The sequence below is a fragment of the Rhinolophus sinicus genome, linkage group LG17 (genome assembly GCF_036562045.2).
Source record: "Rhinolophus sinicus isolate RSC01 linkage group LG17, ASM3656204v1, whole genome shotgun sequence".
Lineage (NCBI taxonomy): Eukaryota > Metazoa > Chordata > Mammalia > Chiroptera > Rhinolophidae > Rhinolophus > Rhinolophus sinicus.
This window is the reverse complement of record NC_133766.1, coordinates 12,816,466-12,823,419: the sequence shown is the minus strand read 5'-3', so window position 1 is coordinate 12,823,419 and position 6,954 is coordinate 12,816,466.

Sequence of the window (6,954 nt, the reverse complement as noted above, 5' to 3'; positions counted from 1 at the left end):
TCTGCGCCCACTGCAAACCGGTAAAGGGCTGGGCCCTTCACTGGCTGGAAAAGGACATGGAGAGGAAGCTAAAGAGTCTGGGAGGAAAGAAAGTTTCCTGTGGAATGAGGGGCGAGCAAGAGCCTGGTAATCTTGGAAATTAGAACAAGGGCGGTGACGAGGGGAACTGTAAACACCAGTGAACTGTGGAGCCCCCAGTGCGTGCGTCTTGCCTGATCCTGACGAGCAGCCTTGGCAGAAAAAATGTGGGAGCCTCAACTTATGCGACAAATGATCGATAGCAAGGAACTTCCCAGCTTTGGCTGATCCAGCAGGCAGCTCCGTCAGCGACTTAAAAGGGCATTGAAACGCCACTCACCAAGGCCCTCCTGCAAGGGGAATGGAGGAAAATGTGTCATTTCCACCCAAACCCAGCTCTCAATGCTGTCACTTCTTCTTACCCTGGCTTTTTCTAAAAAGGTCTCTGTCTTTGAAATTTCATCATTCATACCACTTGCTTCAATGACTCTGAACTTGGCACAGGGCACCATGGTTTTGCTGCTCCCTGAATCACATGCTTTGGCCTGTATTACGTCGCAGGGCTTGGAGTCCAGCCTCAGAACGCGTTTGCCAAAGTTCCCCACCCCCTCACGACGGCTGGCTGGGGCGCATGTGGTCAGAAACACACTTCTCTTCCCCAAGGTCTCTTTTCTAATTCTAAATTAGCCTTGAACACAGTTCTCAGGCTGGGCCACGACTACGTAAGAATTCAAGTCGATTCAGATTAATACATATTTGGGCACCTCCTATATGTCAGATATGAAGGGGATCCTGAGGTGAGGACCCTTCGTTTCTACTCTGCAGGGCCTTGCTGTCTATAGGGGAGCAATATATAGGATCTTTATAGGGTCTACAGGGGAGACCAAGCCTCCAGGCTACGGTAGAGGAAGACTACCACAATGGAAATCGTTCATTGTTCTTGTATCATTCAAAAGATATTTATCGAGTGCCTATTAGGTGCCATGCGCTTGTCAATACCCTGAGGAGACAGTGAGGAAGGAGAATGTGGGATCTGAGGTCAGACAGAACTGCGTCAACGCCACTGTGCTTTCTGGCAAGTCTGTTCAACTCACTGAGCTCCAGATGTTCCATTTTCACAATGGAATCATAGTAATGATAATATTGTCTGCTTGACAAAGTCCTTGTGAAGTCAAGAAGTTATTATGAAGCCAGAGCCTTGTCTCTCGCTCACTGCTGTCTCCTCCATGATAAGTACCCGATACATATTTTGTGGATGGATGAAGACATTGTTTGGAGTCTTGGTTCTCCACTGCCAGGCCAGCCCTCTGGCACTCAAGCACTGGCTACCCTATCTCGCCCAAATTCTCCTAAATCCAAGTTCTTCCTATTGTGGTTGGTAAGGAAGATTGTATGTTTCAAAGATGACCACCATGACATATGTCTGATCTCACAAATCAATGTTGACAGCACTCACGTGGAAGAGTATATCTACGTTCTCTCATCTTACATCTGGGCTGGCCCAGACTAGGATGGGACGGTACTGTGACATTATGTGACTTCTAAGACTAGGTCATAAAGGGGCTCTAATGTTTACCTCATTCTCTTGGGTCTCTCCCTCTGTTAACACAGGCCATGGATAGATGTCCCTACAGACAGCTGAGCTAGGGCCCCGTTGACAGCCAGTACCAACTTCCAGACATGTAGGGAAGCCTTCAAGATGACTCCTGCCCCAACTATTGCCTGACTGCGATTGCAGGAGAGACCCCAGTGAGAACCACCCAGCCAGTAGCCCCCCAAGTCCACGGGAGAGAATAATAAAATGATTCTTCTTGTTTTAAGCCACTAAGTTTAAGGAGAGCTTGTTATACAGGAAGAAATAACTGAAACAGATGGGAGTTGTCTACTAAAAAGATCTGATTTCTGATCTCTATTCTGTGCCACTCACATTCATCAGTCTCTCTACTTCCCAAGGACTCAGTTTCCAACCTACTCAACTACAGCAAGCATGCGGCCATCTCTTCTAACCTTCAACCTAGGGTTACGTGCTGAAAATTGGTGCTTAAAAAAACATATATATATATATATATATATATATATATATATATATATAGAGAGAGAGAGAGAGAGAGAGAGAGAGAGAGAGATTTCTATTACCACAATTTAGAATTTGTCTAGATTCCGCTGCTCTTGAGAATAATGACCCACACCCAGGACGGCTGGATTCGCGCCTTTCACGCCACTGTCAGTCTTCTCAGCCTCAGCCCTCTGCCAGTTCCTGGTGGCAATTCCTTTATTCCTTTCCAACAGCCCTTGTCATCTAGAGAGTCAGATTCCATACATCGCTTGTCAAACTCACCCCTACAGCTGGGACAACCTCTGATAAGGCTGCTCAAATGTCTGCCAACCAGTTCTTACTCAAGGGTGAGGGACAAACCCAGCAGGCTGGTGCTGGGCCCCATCTGGGAGGGTGTTTCGGGGAGTCAACATACTTGTAATGGGGCTGGATAATAAGCCTATGGTCAGAACCCCTCAAATGCAATTAAGCATCAAGTCTGGAAAACAAGCTGGAGATGGAAATATATGCAAAACACAGAGTGTCTATTGCTGGGGGAAGAAAACGGAGCCTGGATGGGCAGGGCACCTGAATCTGGTCAGTGTGGTAACGGTGGTGGAGAACATGAGGTCCGGCTGTAGGTGGACCTGAGTTCAAACTCTGACTCTGCAAGTCCCTGAGACTCTCAGCTTCAGTTTCCTCAGTTGTAACGTGGAACTAAGAATAGCGCCTCCCTCACAGGGTGGCATATGACAAAGTGAATGGATGCATAGAAAAACCAGCACTGACAACTGGCATGAGGGATGCCCTCGGGAAATGGGAACCCCTGTCTTTCACTGCTATGGATCAAGAAGGGTGTACAGAGGGTTAAGGCTGGAAGAGTCTGTACAGTGACTTACGGAGCTGGAGTCGGGGAGCACGTTGCCTCAGGGGTGCTGGATAGGAGCCTTGGGCCCTTTAGATTGTTTCTCCCCCTGCCAGAACCTCCTCCGTGGCCTCTGCAGCTGCCACCCCTGGATTACTTTCAAGTCACTAATGTGTGGGCCCCTGGGACAAACACCCTGGGAAAACCCTGCCTCCTCCCTTTCCCACATCTCATTTGAAGGTTGGCAGAATGGCCAACTCACAACACTTAGCCTAAAAACCCATAAGTCCACTTAATGCCCTTGCTTTCCCAGGGACCAGGGGTGGAGCCGTTGCATTTGCACAAACGGCATGCACTGAAATAGGCAGTTTGAAATATTCCTGGCAGATGGTGCTAAATATAGACACAGTGACAGACCGGCCCTATCAGCACAGCTCTTCTCCCTAGCGGTAAGAATGTACTGGAGCCAAGAAGCTTCTCTTTTCCGGAAGACTGTGGCCACAGCCCCAGGCTCTCACCACACCAGAGAGCTGCTAAGATTTAGGAAAGGGAGGTACCTCTGAAAATGAACCAGGGTAAGAGGTTCCCAGGTTGCACAAGCGCTGGAATGAAAATGTAGGTGCAGATGGGAAGTTCTGATGAACTGGAATTCATGTATCGGTCCTTCTGAGGGATGAGCTATCTCTCTCAAGAGGTGTCTTCCATGAGCAAAAATTTGCTGAATGAAAGTAGAGACCGTATAGTACAGTGGTTAAGGGTGGAGTTTTGGGGACTCAGGGGGCTCAGGTTTGAACCCTGGTTCTGCTCCTTTAGCTATATGAACTCGGTCGGGTTACTTAACCTTTTGGTGCCTCAGTTTTTTTCACCTGCAGAATGGGATAATAATAATGCCTATCTGCTGTGAAGATTAAAGAACCTAATGTATGTCAAGGCTGTGCCCTGTGCGCCTGGCACAGAATTACTGTGGCTTCAATGGCAGCTATTTTATGTAATGGACTATGGAGGTACGTAAAATGGCTGAAGGGTTTTAAGGCTTGGAGGAATATTTTGGATAAAAACAAGGGCAAAGTTAAAAATAAAGTCAGGTTACAAATTCTTAAATAGTTTCTATTGCCCTGAATTGTACTAGGAATAGGCAATACCATGAATAGCTACCCAGTGAAAGGGTACCTTCACTACTCAGCGTTTAGGGTGTTGGCTTCTGGGGGAAGAAGGAGACCTTTTGGAGGGGCTCCGTGATCTGAAAAGGGAAGAAAAACTTCTCTCTTCATAAGTGATAAGGATTAGGACTTGGAACATTGTGAAATTTGCTATCTGACTTTCATGCAGTAAAACATTTTAAAAACCAGGATTTTCTCTTAAATTTTAAAGACAGCTCCTGCCAGTCTTAGCAAGTGCAGTTACGGGTGGGGGTAGGGTGAGGGTCAGAGGAGGTCCTGTGTCTGGTTCTGTTTCTGTTACAGGCCGTGCTCTGTTGTGGCTGTGCCTCTGGTTTGCTTCTTTCCAATTTTGTTCTCTCCAAATTTTGGAGTCGGAATTTCTGAGTATTTTATGTTCTGTGTGCTGGGAAGACCACGTCCCACGGGCACGTCCTGACAATAAGAGTGGAATTGATTCGTCCCTCCCAGCCTAAGTTTCCTTGCGAATGGCATGGGAAATGAGGGCCTTCTTTGAAGAAGAAAACACCAATTATTCTTTAAAAGAAAGCTTGTTTTCCTCAATGCAAGACTCATAGTTCTACACTTGGTGTCACTGCTGCGGTTTTAGTAGAAAATGCTGTCACCTCCTCCCATGCTGTTTGGACCTGTTGCAACAACAGGCTATAAAAGAGCCTCACGGACAAAGAGAAGAAAGAAAAGGAAAGCACTTCCATGTCTGAGAGGACCAGTCCTCTAATGACCATAGAATAGGCTCCCAGTGTTTAAGGGGGAACTGCCAGATGCTTTCCTCATTCCTACGAAAGAAGTTATATGCGTGGATATAGTGATATTTGTATTTTTACAGCATTTTCTTACCTTTATGATCATTTATAAGGACATTAAAATTTTCTGTACTACCAATGAACGTAAATCATCTTGCTCGGGCTTTAAAGCCCTAACAAAAATTCCATTATAGTTGAAAAGTGCAGTAATGTTGTTAAGTATACAGTCTACTGTTATAGTAAGATATGAATATAATAACATTGAATATACACTCTACCCTGTGCATACTTCTACCTGACGCATCTTACCCTCTACTACATTTAAGATTTTCACTAAGTGCTTTCACACAGTCCAACTGTTCTCAAGCTTTGTTTTGTACCAGAATCACACAGAGAACCTGCTGCACATAGATTCCTGGAAACTACCCTGGACCTGCTGGATACAAGGGGTGGGATTGGGGCATACGTATTTTTAACAAGTTTCCCAGGCAGCTTCAATGCACATAAAAGCTTGAGAACCACGTCTGATGCGTCTTAACACTTCCAGTGTCTGGCATATAGGAGACGCTTAATATATATCTGATGGATGAAAGAATGAGTTAATGCACTGAATAAAATGTACTCTTATAAGTAAATCTGTTACTGAGTCTAAAGCAATAAAGTAAACATTCATTGGGAATTTACTGCTATATACATTAAACACAAAAATAAGAAATAATGTCTTTTCCAGGAAAGCTGCAATCATAATTCACCTTTGTTTGTGTAATGCTTGTTGTCATGTTTCACTGATGCTAAATATTCAAATTACTACTAGAATGCCAAAAAGTCATAGATGGATAATAGGGTCATCAGGAAAGAGTCTGTCACACTTAGCAGGGAATGCAAGAATTGGGATACAATCATTTTGATGAAAGCACAGCGTCTTAACACAAAAATCTCCCTCCTTCCAGCGTTCTAGGTACCTCTGGCTGAGTACTATCTGGTGTCAAGAACAATTTCAGGATTACCCATGTAATGAGAATTTATGATTAAATGACAGGCACTTTACTAGGAGACTCCCCCAGACCAAGGTGTGCCATGAAAATTGGAAGTTTTCAGAAAGTTAACACATATCGTGTTTCCCCGAAAATAAGACTGGGTCTTATGTTAATTTTTGTGCCAAAAGATGCATTAGGGCTTATGTTCAGGGGACGTCCTCCTGAAAAATCATGCCAGGGCTTACTTGGTAGTTAGGTCTTATTTGGGGGGAAACGCAGTACCTTCCTGGATAGAATGCCCTCCTAGTTTTCCTCCTATCTCTGGATGCGCCGTCTCTGCTTTTTTCGGCTCGTCATCCTCTACTCAGACATTACAAGTTAAATTCCTCAAAGTTTTGACCTAGGCTCTCTCCTCGTCTTACTCTCTAGGGCATATGATCTAACACTACAGCTTTAATTATCATATATTTATACATGGTGACCAAATTGTTTTCTCCAGCCCAGACCTTCTCTCTGAGCTCCAGTTGGTTATACAGACCCTGGAAGAACAGTTTATAAAACTTAGGCCTAACTTACTAAGTAAAAGAAAAATATCAGCCAGTATTTTATTTTTAACTGATTAAGCATACCGACAATCTGGCATATCTAATATGCCAGATACATATAAAATATCTAGATATCCTATGCCAAGCACTCAATAAGTATTACATGCTGGGTTGTTGTTTTTTTCCCCTGATACTGTTGCATAATACAGCCCTCCAAAGAAGGATAAACATAAAATTTCAAAGCTACCTTAAGATGTCCGTCTGAGCAGATAATGTCAACCATGCTAAGATGGAATGATATTTGGCAGGGATCCTGAATACCCCATCTTGGACCAGCCACCCATGGCTACCTCCCTCAGGTTTAGGAGGGAAAAATAAACATGCAGGGGGAAACTGCTCTGTTTATTACTCTGAGATTTTAGCCCCTTCTTGCCCTCTCCACTTAAGAATTAACCCCCACTGAGTTGCATAGGGCCACTTGATGCCAGGATTCCTTTGCCTGGAGAAGGCAGCCAAACAGCCTGGATCAAAATCAAACACAGTGGCCTATTTCCTCAAGACTCACATCCAGCCCTGGTTCTCAAGTGCCCGTC